At 38.3% G+C, this 19,592-nt stretch overlaps 1 long non-coding RNA gene across 1 annotated transcript; it reads right to left on the bottom strand.

The window, feature by feature from the left end:
* Positions 1-7,719: 7,719 nt before the first annotated feature.
* Positions 7,720-10,192, bottom strand: LOC109118087. The gene is made up of 3 exons (XR_002025388.1): positions 10,106-10,192; positions 9,060-9,356; positions 7,720-7,804 (listed from the first exon to the last, which is right to left on the bottom strand). It is a non-coding gene; the product is annotated as an uncharacterized LOC109118087 (long non-coding RNA).
* Between the last annotated feature and the right edge of the window lie 9,400 nt (positions 10,193-19,592).

The raw sequence follows: 19,592 nt of genomic DNA on the forward strand, positions 1-19,592 counted from the left end.
GCAGGTTGCAGGTTAGAAATCAGGATGTCAGCAGGCCATGCTCTCTCTGAAAATGCCAGGCCTCTTCTCCCCAGCTTTTGGTAGTTCTCTGGCAATCTTTAGTGCCCTTAGATTATAGACACATTATCTGAAACTCTGCTTTAATGTTCAGTGGAGTTCTTCATTTTATTACCACGTCCAAAATTCTATTTTTAAATAATTTTTAAGAACACCAGTAGCATTAGTCCTCTTCTTGTTATTATAACAAAATTCCCAAGACTAATTTTACAAAGAAAAGTGTTTATTTATTATTATTATTATTATTATTATTATTATTATTATTTATTTTTAGCTCACAGTTCTGGTGGCTCAAACGTTTAGTGCTGGGACCAGCTTAGCTCTAGTAAAGGGTGCTCTGGGTTTATTACCTCATGACTGTGGCAACTGCAGGAGCACATAATGGAAGGCGTGAACTCACCACAGAACCAGAAGACAGAAAGATGCTGTTATGCTGAATCTAGAGTGTGTGCTGCTGGGATTAAGGGTGCGTGATTACTAAATCAGTCCACTGATTGAATAAGCACTACCCTAATCCCAGTAGTCTCCATAAGATTAAAGGGACAGAAGGATGTTGTTAAGGTTCCCTAGTTGCTTTGCTGCCTTCACTCAGCCATGTTGCCCTTCTGCTAGGGGCCACCATGCTTTGAAGCCAGCTGATTATGGATTGAAACCTCTACAAACTGTGAGCTAAGTAAACCTTTCCCCTTTTAACTTTGGGTGTTGGGTATTTTGTCTCAGTAATGAAAAAAGTAACTGAGAAATGTGGTACCAGAGAAGTGGAGTCATTGCTATGATTATACCTGGTCATGTGATTCAGCTGCCTTTGGGAATGGCTTGTGGGAAAAGTTTGGAAAGGTTTGGAATGACAGCTGAAAATGTGGAGTTGGAATGCCTTAGGCTGTACTGTATGGGAGATTCTGGTTAGAGCGGACCAGAAAGCTGGTAAAGACCAGGCTCAAGAGGTTTCTGCTGAGGACTGCGTTGGCTTTGGGACTCCAGACAGGATATGCTATGGCTTGGCAGAAAGTGTGTCTGCATTTTGCTTACGTCCAGAGACTTTGCCTGAGACTAAGGGTAGCTTGCAGAAGAAATTTTAAGGCAGTCTAACGTTGAGGTGGTGGCATGGCTACTGTTGGGGGCTTTCAGCCAGATTTATGTTGAGAATCAAGAGCACAGAGCCCAGCAGAATGATTTAAAATGTTGTGAGTTTGGCCAGAAAGGAAGGTCAAGTATAGCTGTGAACTGCAAAGATAGAGCAAAGGAGATCTTGATTGCTGAGAAGGAGCAGGAAGATAGAAAAGATGGCCTAAGATCACAAGAAGCAGCAGGACTTCACTCTTTGCTGACTCAAAATTGCAAAAGTGAAAGACTTTGCTTTGAGAAGAGAGCCCAAGCACAACCGTGTACCAGAATGGCAGCGGCCTAGGGAAGTTGTACCTCGGGATTTAGTTCCTAGGTACGGGACCCCTCCCGCTATAAGAGAAGGAAGCCTGGCTATCCCACCAGCTGGTGGCAGACAGTGGCATCATCCACATGGTGCTGGTTTTAGGCGAATGCGGTATGCAAGAGTTGTGGGGTCAAGAGGGATTCCACCCGGATTTCAGAAGAAGTCCTGGAAGGCCAGGCAGTGTGCCTCTGAGAGGGCAGTGTGTGAAGACCCCAGAAGTTTGGAGACCCCAGAAGACCCCAGTGTAACTTTTTTCCAGCACTGCAGATTGTCTCTTAGCTCTACTGGTGGTGTCTCTTGCACTGCAAAAACTTTTTAATATGGGGCTGGGTATTTAGTTCAGCCTTTCCGGTGCCTGCCTTGGAAGTGCAAGGGCCTGAGTTTGATCCCTGGTACAAAAACAAAAACAAAAACAAACAAACAAAAAAACTTTTGATACAGTGAGATCCCAGTTGTGGATTCTTTGTGTAAGTTTTCATGCTGTTGAAGATTTGTTCATAAAGTCTTCCTATGCCAATGTCTTTGAGAACTCTACCTAATTTATCTTCCAGTAAGTTTAGTCTTTCTGTTTTGATATTTAGATCTTTAATCCACTTGGATTTTAGTTTAGGGCATGGTGAAAGATAGGGATCTAGTTTTAATCTTTTGCAAGTTGAAAGCCAGTTTTTCCAACACCATTTATTAAAGAGGCTATCTTTCCTTCAGTGAGGATGGTTGGCTTGTTTGTCAAAGATAAGGTAGCCAAATATGTCTGGTGTTGTTTCTGCATCTTGTAATTTATTCCATTATCCTTAGGTCTGTTTCTTTGCCAGTACTATGCTGGTTTTATCACAGTGGCTTTGTAGAATACTTTCAAGTTGGTAATTGTGATTCCCCTTGTCATGTGTCTGTAGCTTAGAATGGCTTTTGTTGTTCTAGGTCTCTTCTGGTTCCAAATGAATTTTTGGATTATTTTCTCAACTTCTGTGAAATACTATTGGGATTTCAATTGGGATCATATTGAATCTGTATAGCAGTTTTGGAAATTTGGCCATTTTCACTGTGTTGATTTTTCCTACCCAGGAGCAAGGGATGTCTTTCCATTTTCTTATATCCTCATCTGTCTCGTTTTTTGAGAGTGCTGTAGTTTTCAGTGTAGAGGTCTATTGCCTCCTTTGTTAGATATTTCATGTTTTTTGGATGTTATTGTGAAAGGAATTGTTACCCTAATTTCTCTCTCAGTGAGTCTGTTATTTGTGTACAAGGAGGCTTTGATTTTTGAGTGTTGACCTTGTATCCAGCTACTCTGCTGAAAGTGTCAATTAAGTGTAGAAGTATTTTGGCAGAGTTTTTTGGTGGTCTTTCATGTAGAGTATCACATCATCAAACAGTTACAGTTTAACTTCTTCCTTTCCTATCTTTATTGATTTTATTTCTTTCTCTTGTCTACTTGCTGTGGCTAATGTTTCTAGATCTATATTGAACAGAAGTGGTAATAATGGACATCCTTGTCTTGTTCCTAACTTTAGCGTGAAGATTTTTAGTTTTTGACCCTAGTGTGATATTGAGAGAGAGAGAGTTGGCTTTTCATAGATAGCCTTTAGGTTTTTATCATGAATGGGCATTGAATTTTATTGAATGCTTTTTCTGTATCTATTGAGATGATCATGTGGTTTTTGTCCTTGTCTCTGTTAATATAGTGTATTACATTTATTGATTTACATATGTTTAACTATCTTTGCATCCCTGGGATAAATCCAACTGGGTCAGAGTGTATGTTCTTCTTGATGATCTGTTCTCTGTTTGCCAGAATCTTATTAAGGATTTTTGCATCTATGTTCATTAGGGAGATTGCACTGTAGTTCTCTTTTTTGGTTGGGTCTTTTCCCTGGTTTTGGAATCTAAATAATACTTGCTTCCAGGAATGAATTTGGAAGTATTGCTTCCCTTTCAATTTCATTGAAGAGTTTAAAGAGTAGTGGTAATAGTTCTTCTCTAAATGTCTTGTAGAATTCAGCAGTGAATCCATCAAGACCTGTGCTTTTCTTTTTTGGTAATGTTTTAATTGCATTTTAAATTTCATTTAATGTACCTGGGATGTTTAGACATTTTATATCTTCTTCATTCAACTTTGGAAGTTCATATATATCTAGGAATCTGTTCATTTCTTCTGTATTTTCCCATTATATTAGAGTACATGTTTTTGTAGTAGGTATTGATCCTCTGGATTTCTGGTGGATCTATTATGACTTCACATTTTTCATTTCTAATTGCATGAACTTGAGGTTTTTCTTTCCTGTTTTTTTTTTTATAATGTTGGCTAAGGGTTTATTGATTTTATTTATTTATTCTTTCAAAAAACCAACTCTTCAATGCAGTGATTTTTTGTATTGTTCTCTTAATCTTCATTGCATTCATTTCTGCTCTGATGTTTATAATTTCCTCCCTTGTTTGAGCTTTCAGTTTGTCTTGCTCTTCTTTTTCTAAGAGCTTAAGGTTAAGCATTAGTTTCTAGTATGGGCCTTACTGCTATGATTTTCCCTCATAGAACTGCTTTCGTTGTCTCCCATAGATTCCTGTATTTTGTATTGGTATTATAATTTAATTGTAGAAACTGTCTATTTCTTCTTTAATTTCCTCTATGACCCAATGGTTGTTCACCAGGGTGTTATTTAATTTCCATGTGTTTGTGAAGTTCTTGCAGTTTCTTAGGCTATTGTTCTCCAGTTTAATTGCACTATGGCCTGATAATTTACAGGGGATAACTTCAATTACTTCACATTTACTTAACCATTTCCTATGAGCTAGCATGTGGTCTATTTTGGAGAATGACCTGTGTGCATTCGAAAAGAATGTATATTCTGATTTTGTGGGGTGGAACCTTCTGTAAACATCTACTAATTCCATTTGTTCTAAGACTTGGTTCAGTGCTGTTATTTCATTGTTGGCTTTTTGTCTAGATGATCTGTCTGTTTGTATCAGTGGAGTATTGAGGTCCCCCACTACAATTGTATTAATGCTTATTTTGTTTTTCATATCTATTAATCTTTGTCTTGTATAGTTAGGGGCATTGGTATTCGGTGCATATATATTTATGATTATCATTTCTTCCTCTTGTATTGTTCACTTTACAAGGATGTAGTGGCCTTCTCTGTCTCTCTTAAGTAGTTTTGGTTTGAAATCTATTCTGTCTGCAAATAAGATAGCTACCCCTCCTTTTTCCCAGGCTCCTGTCACATGGAGAACTATTTTCCATCCTTTTACTCTCAGTTTATGAATTTCTTTGTGGATTAAGTGGGTTTCTTGTATACAGCATGTTGTTGGATTTTGCATCTTAATCCATTCAGCCAGCCCATTTCTGTTGATTCATGAATTGAGGCCATTAATATTGATGGCTGTAACTGTTATGTATTGACTTTTCATTGTCATGTTATTTTCCTGTGGTTGGTTTTTTTATATTTTATATTTCCCTCTCACCATTTAATTTCTTGCCTTGGCTGGTATATTTGCTCTGTTGACCTTTATTGGACTTGTGGTCTTCATTTTCTTTTTCCAGAATATTGTTTAGAAGTGTTTGGAGTGCTGGTTTGTTATTCATAAACTTTCTCATGTTTTCTTTGTCTTTGAAGTATCTATTTCACCATCAGTTTTGAAAGATAGCTTTGCAGGATACATCAGTCTAGGTTGTTTTCTTTTAGCGCATGAAATACCTCCCTCCAGGCTCTCCTTGACTTGAGGGTTTGTCTTGAAAAGTCTGCCATGATTCTGATGGGCTTTCCTTTGCATGTGATTTGTTTCTTTTTTCTAACTGCTTGTAGTATTTTGTTGTTCTTTTGGGTTTCTGGCATCTTTATTATTATATGTCTAGGTGTAGATTTTTTTGTTTTGTTTTGATCATGGCTATTTGGAGTCCTATATCCCTCACTTATCAGTATGTCAAATTCTTCCCCTCTGTTTGGGAAGCTTTCTGTCATTAATCCTGTGAACAGTTTTTTTAAGTTATTTGTACTTTGTCCTGCTACTTTATGGATTCCTATCAGTCTTATATTATTCTTCTTTGCATCATCTAAGAGTTGTTGGATTAATTTCTCATGTTCCCTTACTGTCTTTAAGAGATCTCTCTTTTCATGGTCACTGACTACAATCCTATCTTCTATATCTGAAATTCTATCTTCACATTCGTTCATCCTGCTGTGAAAGCTTTCAATAGAGTTTTTAATCTTCTGGATATCTATTTCAATCTGTTTCATGGATTCCATTTCTTTCCTTTGTTGGGCATTCAAGGTTTCCATTTCTTTCCTATGTTGGGAATTCATGGTTTCCATCATAGTCCTGAGCTCATGTATTTTTTTTTTAATCTGTTTTTGTTCTACAGTCTCTAATCATGTCTTTTCCGGGTGTCCAGATGGTTGACTGTCAGACTTTTCCACCTCATTTCCCCCAGAGTTTACCTTTGGTGAGGTGGAAGTCTGTGTTTGTGCCTTGTTTAAATGTCTTCTCATTTCTATTTCTGTTTTTCCTACTGTCCTTGGTTTAATTCTTGCATTAATTCTTCAATCCTCCAGAAATAGCTAGTCTTTAGGTTTTGAGTCTCTACTGACTCTGAAGCAATCCCATTATACCAGGGAGGACAACTGATTAGATCAATCACACCACTGTAGCCCAAGTGATACAATCAGCCACACAATAGCATCAAGCACAGTTTTAAAATGACCATTTGTGGTAGTTATTAATCTGTCACCTTTAACTTTTGAATTAAATAAAAATTGAGGACCAGCCCAAAATATGTTTATAGTAAATAAACCTTCAACCTAGCAACTTTATCCTTCAGGATGGGGATTTAGAAGGAGTTGAGAGGGAGCGATAGATAGGATAGAAAAAGGTTAGAAGTGAGGTCAGAGGACACAGGAAGATCACACAAACTCTAGGGAGCTGTTGAAAAGAAGCAGAGAAGACAGAACAAAATATACCCAAGAACAGAACAAACTAACAGCAACAGGGAGGCTAGAGACTGTAATCACTTTCTTTTAAAGGTAATGGCAATTGAGAGAAGGAAAAAGAGAAGAAAAGGGAAAGAAAGAAAATAAATTTGAATTAGGATAGGAACAGGAACAAAAAGGGAGAGAAATGAAGATCAAGTCAGGAGAGAGAGAGACTGAGTGAGAAAGAAGATAAGAAAAAGATAAAAAAGAAAACAAATTTGAGAAAAAAACTAGATAATATTTCTTTTAATGATTAAAGATAAGAGAAAAATATTACTTTGAAAATAAAAACTACAAATTGAAGTAGAGGGCCTCCTTCAGGGTATTCTTCTGTTGACACAATAGACAGCCTGGGCAAGAGTGTGCAGATCTAAATTAATTAGTCTCAGCAAGCCAGCAGCTGCCCCCTGAGGTTCAGGCTGATTTCTGACTGCAAGACCCAAGTTGAGATCTATGACCTCCTGCTGGGTTGAACTCTACAAGGTTCTACTGCAAGTTCCAGCTGTGTTTCCCCTGAAGTTAGACCAGGTTCTGAAGTGAGGTGCTATTCCCTCTGACTTAACAACTGTGGTGGTGTGTGCCTTTATTGCAGAGATTTTCTTCACTTTTCCAATGGGTTTCAATTTTCATCTAGGAGCCTCAGAGAGGCCCTCTTTCTCTTGCTTGCAGTGGGGTAGGGTGTGACATGGACACCACTGTGTGGGCTCCACACAGCTGGCTTCTCTGCTGTGCTAGGCTGAAGGGGCGGGCCCACCAGAGGGTTGAATAGCTACTGCCAGTCTCCTCTGCTGTGCTGGGATTAAGGGCCAGGCTACTCATTCTTAGGATGGTTTACTGCTCACACCCAGGGTGGGCCTTCCCATTATCTACTTCCATAACTGTGCTGAACCAATCAGTGGACTAATTTAGTAATCACACACGCTTGATCCCAGCATCAAACCCATAGACCCAGCATCACACACTCTAGATCCAGCCACCTCTGAAACGCCCCACCTATGACCACATGAGGCTTGGGGGAATGTCTAAATCACACATGCACACATACACACACACTTTGCACATGCACATCCTGTTGGTTCTTTCTCTCTAAATAATACAAGTAAATGTTTCTTTGTGCTTCAAATCACTACAGATTCTTACTGTGTGTCCTCAGAGGCAACTCATTTGGCCTGTTGCTGACACCTATAAGATTCCCTAAAATGAGCTTGTTGCAAAAAGGGAGAGAGACTCTGGAGTCAAAAATGCCTACATTTAATCTCTAGCTTCACTACTTACTTGCTGTATGACTTGGAAAATTTGTGTACTCTTCATGGCTCAATTTTCTCATTTGTAAAATAGGGCAGTTGTTCAGCTGTGTCTGTTAAGATTATGTGAGAATTAATTGACATGACAGATGGAAAACAATAACCATTGTTTCTGATACACCACAGCTCCTTAATAAATATAGGCTATGATTGTAGACCCATATAGTCTCATATCTGAAGCCTTAAGACACATGCATTTATGTGGGCTGCAATACTGCCATTTGGGTTTGGATATCATCTTACGATCAATGATAGCTGTAGTTCTGTTTGATATATACTAAGAAGGGTAAATAAAAGTCATTAACAACCTCATATAGGTCCAGGTCAGGTTTTTTTACCAAGTGAATTAGGAACAAAATTGGTTTTCATAGTTTTTTGGGTTTGGGAATTTTGGATAAGGGATCCAGACCTGTACCAAATCATAAAGCTTTCAAGAAACCTGAAAACAAGTTGTCTTGCAAGGTGAGATAGTTGAATATTTAGCACTTGAATATTAGAGGATGTTTCTTATAACATTTTTAAGGCATAATTTAATAAAGAGCTATTTTTAGACTCAATTAGGCAATGATATCAGTTACTCCTGGAGATATCCCATAGTTTTCAAGATGAAAGCCATGATGGCAGAGTAGAAACAATTCTTGCTGTGCTGTTTGTCACAGCAGAGGGTTTGCCCTCACATCACACTAAATCTTACTTGTTTTTTATACAAGCTGCTAGATTGAGAGACCTTGACTGGCAGTGTGCTGGCAGGAAGCCAGGGGCCATAGACTCTTGCTGTAATGAGAGGAAATTGTAGTCATGTTCATATAGCCATTCAACATATGTATTTTTTGAGCGTCTACTCTGCCAAATGTTACCAACTCTGTGTGACATTTTATTGTTTATACAGTGGCTCATGTGCATTGTTTCTTTTTATAGCCCTATGAAGAAGGTATAGTAAATATCATTATCCATGTTTTATTGCTGAAGAAGCAAAGTTCTGCCCTGGTGAAGTGTTACTTTAAGACACAGAAGTAGCTGACTTGAGGCAAAAACAAATAAAAAGCTCTTCTTTCTCCTTTGCCACAAGTAATAGAGGTTTGCACTTTGTAAAAATAGGGATGAATATATATTTTAAAACTCATAAATAGTTAAGCAGATTGGTGTCAGCCATCAAATAGGATTTAAGTAGCTGTGGTGAAAGATCTTCTCATGGAGCCTGTCTGAGTACAAGGTGGCTGCTTATATATTTCATAAGATTAAGGTTGCCATGTGCTTGCATGCTGGGCTCTAACCTTCAGCTCCCCCCCCCCGGTCTAAAAGACTTACTCTCTTTGGCTGGAAGATCTTTGGCTGTTGTCTCTCCCTTGGAATTATTCTCACTGAGAACATTCTTGGCCAAGGTTAACTCCTCCTTGACTGGTCCCTGGTGAGGTAAAAATACCTGATCTCTGCCTGGACTGGGAGTACCTTCCTGCTTCAGACCTCTCTGTGGAGCTGGCTTCAGCCTACTGTGACTGTACCACAGCCCAGTTTCTCCCTTGCCCATTCCTGCTTTCTTCCATTTTCTCTATGGCTGTGAATCCAGAGTATTCTCCATTACAGCTCTGCACATAAATCCAATTCCTAGGGAACACAACATGCAAAAAAAACAAGCTCTCAGTGGGAGGAAAAGAAGTAGTTCTCTGGTCTATGATGTGAGAGGAGTACTCTGGAGATCTTTGATCATTAAAAACAACACTAAAAAAAACCCCCTTGAAGTTCACTACACCTTTTTGCTAAATGAGACCCTCTGCCATTTGTTATTTCCCTTTATTTACCAACAGTCATCCTAGTTTAAATTAATCTCAAAATGTGAACAGCCAAGCTTATGCAAACCAATTTTGCAATTGAAATTTGTTGCAGAAAAGAAAATTACATGAGGAACTTGAAGGACAATGCATTTGTTGGAATAGGAAATGTAGAACATTATAGCAGGCTGAAATACTTTCGGTAATGATGTATGGGGTTGAAATGATGTGAAAGGGAAATCATTTAACCATGTAAATTAAACACAGGAGAATTCCATGATAATGACCCCAGGGCCTAGCATTCTGGAGAAGATGATGGAAGTCATTGGGAATGTCACCCTGGCACATGGGGCAATGGATCTACTGGATCATTTGTGTTTGTCAACCTGGTTTGACATTGTGCTAGAGTATAAGATAGTTCTTTTGATCCTTGAAAATGAAAAATAGGCCCATTTTATAACATATCATAAGATAATCCTGAGTAGGAGCTATTTTTATGGACAGAGGTTCTTAACAAACAAGTTGACACCTCAATTTGCCCCCCGCCTCAGGAACCAGGCATCAAACTGAGGTCCTTGTGCTTACCAGTCAGGGATAGGTGCCATTGAGTTATGTCCCCAGCCCCTTGACACCTCAATTTGAACTGAAGTTTTCAGGTTGAAACTGTTGCATTTGCTTGAAAAAGAAAGGATGAAGAGCCATTATTGTTAAGTTTTTCCTAATATTTCTTACCAAGCAACTGCTTGGGATAATAACAAAATGATTTCACTATGAAAAAAAATGCAGAGAAAAGAATCTGGGGCTGTTTGATTGGCTAATAATGAACATAAAGGACTTCATGCTTGTTGAATGGCAGATTGAAATCCAGTGTGTATTCATGCAGATCTTATGGGGGTGGTTTTGGATAGGACCACAAATTAGTGTTGGCATTAATGAGATGGAAGCTGTAAAATGCAGAGAGTTCCAATAACCATGATCTCTGATAAGGCCCAGTTGAAAGCACCCAGACCATTCAGACAAGTTCTGTGTGAAAGCAGAGCAATAAACAAAAAAAGAGACATTCGAAATGGAGAGAATAAGTGGAGGATTATATAACTGACTGAACTGGTGTTGTAAGGCTTGGTTAAAACAACATTAATGCACAGCTGAGTGACAAACATAGACTTGCAGAGAATAATGATTTTTAGAAACAGACACTATTTAGATGCTACTCAAATGATCACAGAGAAAGATTATACCACTTCATTATAGGGAAATTTGTCCAAATCAGGAATTGCTCTGTGACAATACCACCACTGCTACTACTAATACTAATATGCTTTACATGTGATGCTGTTATGACTGATAGTTTATAACATTCTTTTACCTTTTATAAGTTATCCATTTGATGATCACAATATTTTCCCGTGAATTGCTGAATACATATCTGTGTGCCTACTTAGCCTTTGAATACCATGACTCCAGGAAATGAGGTCTTATTCTTTTTATGAAGCACCTTCTGTTTCTATCTATTGTTCAAGAATTCTCCTAGGGCCGAGGATTTAACTGAGCAGCATTGCACCTGCCTTGCAAGCGCAAGGTCCTGAGTTCAATCTCCACTGCTTAAAAAAAAAGATTTCTCCTAAGTCATTTGTTTTGAAGAACATTGCTAGCTGGAAATTCCCTTTTCATAGCTTTCACAGCATTTCTGGGTTTTCCTGGCATATTAAACAAACATTATTATGGCAACATTATTTTATATAATTATATTCTTGATAAATGAACTGAAGATACCATGTGATACATTAACATGGGTGATGGCATTGGAATTCTTGGATAACCTTAGTCAGCAGGATGTATCTTCAGCCATTTTTGCTGTATTCTCCTATCCAAGTGGGTCAATATGGCCTTTTTGAGTATGTGTATATGTTTTTATTGAGCTCCCTGTGTTCCTGGAGCTTCCTTAGTAAGTTTTCAGGAATCCTGTCTGTTTGTCTCAGGTGAACCAAATGGTACCTCTCCTATTGGTGCTACCCATGCTTATCTTTTGTTCAGCCTGCAGTCTCTCAATTCTCTTTTTGGGGAAACCTTAGGTCATGGAGTAACTACTTCTTGTCCATCCTGCTTTTTAATCAGGGCACACAAAGTAGTCTAAACATTCTATTACATTGTTGCTACAGGACATGTGATCAGGTGGGAGAAATTATTTCATTTTGTTAATGCTCAAACCATTCGTTTTCTTTTCAACGTCTTTATTTTTCATATAAATTAAGAGTTACTTTAGTGCTGTCTAGGTCCTTTAAGGGCCTCTCTGGGTGGGCCATACTTTAGCCTTGTCATTTTGTATTTTGTTCTCTTATAGTTTGATATAGTTGTGTCCAACACAAAGCCCATCACAAAGATATACTTAGTAAATGTCAAAATAAAAAAGAACTATCCTGCAAGAGAGGGGCCACTCTGTGTTCACTATATATATATATATGAGGAGCACTTAAACAAACAGAAGTTATATTTGCAATTTTATATTGATTAAAATTTATAACTGAGAAGGCCCTTAGAGATCCACTTAGCCTCCTCACCCATTCTTACTGTTTATACTAAGAAACTTAAATTAGAAGTGAATTAGCTTTCCTTAATGGGTACAACCTACTAAGACTAGAACCCTTAGTATAGCCAGTATCCACCTCCTCACATGTTTTCTAAAGGATAAAGATAGTGAATATAGCATAGACATACTCCTGTGTTCATAATATTGATCTTATAGCGAAATCTTTCTACCAGGAATGTTTGATAACTTCTGTCTCTCTATACTGAGAATTTAAGCAATATCAAGGAAGAGGCCAAAAGTCTTCCTGAACTGGCTAGTATAGAATCATAGTCTAAATAAAGGACACGAGAGGTTTACAGGTTCTGCAGGCCTATCATTTTCATATAAGATATCTAAACAAGGATCAAACTCTGTTGGATCATCATGACCACTATCATTATGTAGAGTTGACTCTTAGAGTTTGACTGACATGCACTGTCCTGGAAGCTTTAGTTGAGGGTCCAAGTTCACTGTTATGGGTATGCTAAAAAAAAAATTCCATAGCAGTTCTTGTCATTTTGTGTATCATGGTGTTTCTCCTTCATCAACAATTCCTTAACTAGTGTTTCCCAGCCTTTTGAACACTAAGTTAGACCTTGAAAATGATAATATTTGGGTAGCACCTCAACTTCCCAATTGCTGGGGCTACAGGTGTGCACTATCACACTAGCTTTCTTCAAATTGTTGATAGTAATAGTGGCCAAGAAGCTGTGATTAAAAATTAAAATTAACATTAGGAATAGAAAAGCTCATTGATTTTTCAGAAAAATAGAAATTCATAGTAAAAATAAACCAGTTAATACCAAGCTGGGCACAGTGGCACATGTCTATGTCCTAGCAGCCTGAGAGACTGAGGCAGGAAGATGGCAAGTTTGAGCCCAGCCTGTGCAACTTAGCAATAGAGTGAAATCCTGTCTCAAAAAAAAAAAAAAAAAGGTGGGTTGGGAGATCAGGGGTGTAGTTCAGTGCAAAGACCCTGGATTCAACCCTCAGTATTGAAAAAAAATACCATTTTTACAATCTTTCAAAAATTTGCAATAGTTTAAATAGGGAATAAAGAGTCTAATGGATCTTTCTTTATATTCATTGACAAATGTAATTTGTAAAATTTTATAGTGTAAATGAGCAGTGACTTCTAATTCAATTGAACTTTTTCATATTAAATATTTTCAAATATGTTGAAGCTTTATTTTGCAGGGTATGTACACTTTGTTGGAGTGGTCATCCAATTGTAGGGTGTGCCAACCCTATTATGTGAAGCACATTTATTGTGTTGCTTTAGCCCATTGTATCCTGGGTTGCATTTTCTATTGCTGCCAAGTCTGGTGAGACGGAATAATCACACAAATTAAGCATAGAACTTTTTTTTTTTTTAACTTTGCCATAGGCAGCAAGGGACTGTAGGAGCCTTGTATCCATTGTTAGCCAGGACCACAAAGCTCAGGAAAGCTACACAAGGGAGATAGCTGTCTCATCTGTCTTGTATCACAATGCAGCTGAAAGACCCCAAAAGCAATCCACTCTATTTTTTTTGTATGTTTGTTTGTTTTGGTACTGATAAATGAATCCAGGGCCTACACACTGAGCAATATCCACAGGAACTGCCCTTCCCCTTACCTTTTCTTTTTGTTGTTGTTGTTTTTTAGACAGGGTCTTGCTGAGTCACTAAGTTGCCTTGCTTAGGCATGGTGTGGTTCTTCTGCTTCAGCCCCTCAGATTGGTAGGATCACAGCACTACCATGCCCAGCTCACTCTAGTTTTTATACCTGGGGACAGCATGACTTGCTAAAACATCACAGGACATCCTGTTCTAGAAGGACAGAAATAGATCCTGAGTAGTTTCAGACATTTCCTCCTTATCTCAGAATGTTATATAAGTTTCCATTCTACAGTTATATTGAGAACTACAACTGATAAAGAGTGAAAAGAGCTAGGTTGGCAAGGCCATCAGTATACTTATCTCGCAATGTGAAGGAAGTATTTGAATACATGTGAAGAAAGAGGCTCTGGACATCATCAGAACTACATCTTTAGGAGGCCTTGTCCAATCTCTTTCCACTTCCACTCACTCCAGCCTGCAGCAGAACCAGAGTGACACACTGTGCTGATTTGGCATCTGAAATTTGAATTACTTCAGCAAGAGCTCTTTGGCTCCACTTTCAGAGTGGGCAGCAGTGTGCTCTGATACTGGTTACTAAGATGTCTCAGATGGTAGAACCTCTTCTTGTCTATGATTAGTACATTCAGGCTGAGCAAATGCTTTCCCCTTTAGGGACCACAAAGGGCATGCTCAGAGCCCACTGTGCTTGCATAATGTTTTACAGAGTCCATACTCTGGCTGCTTGGGCCAGAGCTGGCTGGCATGGAATCTGTGAGTGTCCTATATCCTATCCAAAGGCTGAATAACCCAACAGCTCAGGCAAATCTCTGAACTCCTAGGAGGACACCAAATTGCCAAAGCACAGGGACTGGGAAGATCTGCTTTTAGCCACTGCTTCTGTGATCTTGATTCTAGTTCTTTCATCATCATGTCTGTCTATAATGATCATGTGTGATTATTTAATTCTTTCAAAAACATAATGTTCAGACCTGAACCCCAGTGTAGCAAAGGAGACCCTCCAGATAGAGATACAGTACTTCTAAAGCAAATTTTGTGGCATCTATATACAGTAATGCTACTGACATGTATTATAGTTCTTGAATTTTATAGATTGTAAGTGGATTAACTTTGTCAAAAAAAAAAAAGGCACAAATGACTAGGCAAGTGATTGATATGTGAACCAAAGGCAGAAACCATGGTTTAATACAGGCAAACCAGTGTCCACTGAGGTGACAAAGCTCTACCACATAGGTGGTGACATCTGTCTTCTTACCTTGGCTGAGTAGGGCATTATAGTTCATGCTAAGTAATTTGGACATAGTTCTCTAGTCAGCAGGGGCCCTTATAAACATTTGAGAAAACAAAAAGCCTGATCCAGTTGTGCATTTTTGTTTGGCTTTGGGTTAGTATTATTTCTTTAGAATTTCTCTTTTTAAAAATAAACCATTCATATTGAAGTATACGTAATGAGAAGTACACCATCATACATGTACGTCTCAGTGAATTATTGCAAAGTGAACTCATCTATGAACACACGTCAAGAAATAATATAAAAAAGTAGAAGATCTCTAACTTTCCCTCCTCCTCCTTAACATAGGGGCTATCATTTGGATGTTGGATGTCTCCCAAAGGCTTATGTATTAAAGGTTTGGTCCCCAGCCTATGGCATAACTGAGAGATGAGGGAACCTTTACTAGGGGACAATCCTATTTGAGGGAAGTTAGGTCACAGGGGATGTGTCCTTGAAGGTAATAAATCCTTCCTGCTTCCTGTCTCTCTCTTTTGTGTCCCTGTGACCATGCTATTAACAGGCCTCCTCCACTGCATGCTCTCCAGCATGATATACTGCCTTGCCACAGGTCCAAAGGTAGTGAGGCCAAGTGAACCATGATCCTTCATATTGCTTGTGAGGCAAGCAGCAGCACCATGAAGCTAAATCCCCAATCCTAAACCTTTCCTTCTTTAAAGTTGATTATCTGTGCTATTTTGTCACAGTGAAGCGGAGCTAACACATAAGGGAACCCTTCTGTTTGTGTCCAGTACATTAGTTTTGCCTGTATGGAATTTCATATATGTAGTTGTGTGATATGTGTAGTTTCTTTTGCATCTTGCTTTTTTTGTTCCTCTATATTGTTAAATATGGCCATAGTCTGTTCCTTTATTATTCAGTAGTATTTCATTATATGCATATATTGCACTTCATTTTATCATTTTGTTGCTATATGGCTTTTTGGGTTGTTTCCAGTGTTTGGCTCTCATGAATAATACTGCGAAGAGCATCTATGTATATGTCATTGGTCTAGTTATCATCTTAAGGGAGTGGCCTGCTTTGCTGCCATTTGGAACTGATCTTTTCTGGAAGAGTGCCAGAGTATTGTACTCCTTGAACAGAAAGGCAAATGGTAGAGATTCTTTCTGAAACCACTGACAGTGACATTTCTTAGTTTCTTTAAATAAAATTTTCATATTACAAATGGAAGTCTAACCCATGGGGGAGTGGTTGAAAGCATAGTCATTTTTTTGTAGTATTGAGGATTGAAGCCAGGACCTTTCCACTGAAGTACATCTCCAACGTCTTTTTATTTTATTTTAAAATTTTGAGTCTCATTAGGTCTCTAAATTGTCAATCGCATGCTTGAACTTGTGATCCTCTTGCCTCAGCCTTCCAGAATGCTGGGATTAGAGGTTTGTGCCATTGTGCTTGGTTGAGAGCACAGACTTTGGAGTCAGATGCCAAACTTTAGATACCACAATTTTGAATCCTGGGTTTGCTCTTTTCTTTTTTTTTTGTTTTGTTTTGTTTTGTATCAGGGATCAGGACCTTGCACTTGAGATGCAGGTGACAGAACTTCTGAGCTATCTCCCTGGTCCTGGGTTTCCTTTTTATTTCTAGTTGTTCTGGAAATTTACCTAATTTCTGTGAGTCCTGGTTTCCTTATCAATAAATTAGGATAGTAATTTTTAATTTCACAAAGTTTTAAAAATAAAATATTCAATATGTACAGAAAATAAACACTACACAAATAGTAGTTAATGGTAGCAACTGTGGCACCACAAATGATCTTCTCTTTTTAATAATTTCCTTTCTCGAAAAATATTCATTTCTAGTTCAGACTCCTTATTTCTCTTGTTTTTTTGGGGTGGGGTACTGGGGACTGAACTTGGGTACTTGCACTTGAGAGGCAGGTGGCAGAATCATTAAGCTAAATCTCTACCCCTTGACACCTTCTTTCTATCCAATACCCATTTTTTATTGTGTTAAAGTACACATAGAGTAAAATATACTGCTTTGATAATTTTAAGGGATACAGTTCTATAGCATTAATTGTATCCATGTTATTGTGCAACCATTACCACCATCCATTGCCAGAACTCTTCATTTTCCAAACAAAAACTCTGTACCATTAAACAGTGACTCCCTAGATAGGGATTTAGCTCAGTGGTTCTGCCACCTGCCTTACAAGCACAAGGTCCCAAGTTTGATCCTGGTAACAAAAAACAAAAAACCTCCAAACAAAAATAGTGACTCCCCATTCCCTGTTCTCCCAGCCCATGGAAATCAAGATTCTACTTTCTGTTTCTTTGAGTTATACCTCATATAAGTAGAAGCATATATTTGCCCTTTTGTATCTGCTGGTTTTGACTTAGCATAATATATTCAAAGTTTATGCATTCACACAGTAGCAACTATTTCTTTGCTTTTTAATGAATAATATTCCACTGTTTACATGTCCTTTATTTTTTTTCATATGTTGATGGATGCTTGGGTTGTTTCTACTTTTTGGCTACTGTGAATAATGCTAGTATATTCATTCTAGCAGGTGTACAAATACCTGTACAAGTCCTTGCCTTCAAGGCTTTGTATACCCAGAAGTGAAATTGATGCATTATTTGTCAATTGTATGTTTAGTTGTTTAGTTTGCTTCAGGACCTTGCACTTGCGAGGCAGGTGTGGAACCACTGAGCTAAATCCCTGGCCCTGTATTTTTAATTTTTTGAGGAATTACCATACTGTTTTTCACCATGGTTGCACCATTTTATGTTTCCACAACAATGCTGAAGGGTCTAATTCCTGCACATCCTTACCAACACTTGTTACTTCCTTTTTTTTTTGGTGGGGTACTGGGGATCGAATGCAGAACCTTCCACTTGCAAGGCAGGCAGCAGAACCACTAAATCCAAAGTTCCGTTTCCTATTCTTTTGATAATGCCCATCTTAACAGGGACAATGTGATATCTCATTGTAGTTTTCATTTGAATTTCTATAACAAGTAGTGATATTGAGCATTTTTGTGTTTATTTGGTCATTTGTTCTCCATAAACACATTTTTCTTATTTATAAGTACAGTGCTTCCACTCAACTCTTACATTCCACAGATTCATGCTAAGCAAGCCATCAAAGGTATTTTATTTTTATTTTAATGATACTTCAAAATCCTGCTGTAGCTATCGTATCACTGGATCATCTCAGGTTGAGTTACTTTGAGACAGGTGGCTTATCTCAAGGACTAGATGTTGGCCTCTATTACCTTCAGCTTAAGAGTGGTTTTCCATCCAGAGTGTTGTCATTTTCTGATGGCAAGAATGTTTTCAGTAAGGATTATTGAGTAAGTGATACCTTTCTTCCCAAAATAAATTAAATAAATGTAGCTTGATCAGCACTTGATGATGCTGACCTTTCCATTCATTTAAAATCTTTCTTCTCCTATCTTCATATCATCTTCTCCTACTTCTCTAACATTCCTTCTAAGCTTCTTTCTCTGCCCATCTGTGGAATATTGGTGTTTTGACTTCTGTTTTAGATTCTCTTTTTGTCTCCATACTCTTCTTCCCATGCCCACCATTTCTGCTTCTATTCATACATGGGAAGTTTCCAAAGCTGTCTCCTGCCCCAGATGGTGCTTATTCCATTGTACATTTCTACTTGGAGTTCTTACAAAACCCTTAAACTCAGCATGTCTAAAATTAAACTAGAATCTCAAGTCTTCCCTAGAGTGATAAAAGGCATTGCCATCTATAAGTCCTAAAACAGAGAGATCATCTTATATTCCTCTTTATTCTGCAGGTCTATGGATAATGATCTTGTCTTACATATGTCTTTCAAATATTTTTTCCTCTCTTGTTCTTGGTCTCTGAATTCAATAAGATAAAGCTTGCAAAGTATTGGCTGTGGGCCTAGCACTTGGTTAGTATGTCATATGTGGAAGCTGTTACTAACTGCTTGTTAGTTCACCTAGACTGTTGATTATCTCCTGTTCTCTTGCTTCTAGTCTCATCACCATCAGATTCAGCCTTTAAATTCCTTCGGTCATTAATTTCTCTCATAGCACACATCCTATTATCTTTCTCTTTTGATCAGTCCTGTTGTCCACTGGTTGCGTTTCTAAGCTCAGTATACAGGGTCCTCCAGGATCTAGCTTCTTTTCAAAGTCAAATCCATCTTTGGCTTCTTGAACTCCATGTTCAGCTCAAGATATTTGCATGGTTCCCACAATATAACACACGTTTTCACACATTTATGGCTTTGTGCACTCTTCCCTCTATATAAAAAATATCCCTTCCCTTCCCTTCCCTTCCCTTCCCTTCCCTTCCCTTCCCTACCCTTCCCTTCCCTTCCTTCTCTTCTTTTCTCTTCCCCTCTTCCTCTGTTCTCTCCCTCTCCTGCCCTCTCTGCAAAAGAAAATTATTTAAAAGTGACATTCAGGGCAAGGTCCAGGTCAGGGTTTTCTTTGTCTATGTAGTGTCTGTTATGAGACCTAATATCAAATATTTATTAAACACCTAGTACTACTCTAGGGGCTGTAGAAACCATCAGAAACAAAATTCCTGTACTACCCTTGGTAAGCTTGTGCAGTATCTGTCATCTTCCAGTCTCCTTCCTCCCCAAAGCCTGATGTTATTCACTG

This window comes from Fukomys damarensis, unplaced genomic scaffold (assembly GCF_012274545.1).
Source record: "Fukomys damarensis isolate Sample0158 unplaced genomic scaffold, DMR_v1.0_HiC HiC_scaffold_35, whole genome shotgun sequence".
In the NCBI taxonomy this organism is placed as follows: Eukaryota; Metazoa; Chordata; class Mammalia; order Rodentia; family Bathyergidae; genus Fukomys; species Fukomys damarensis.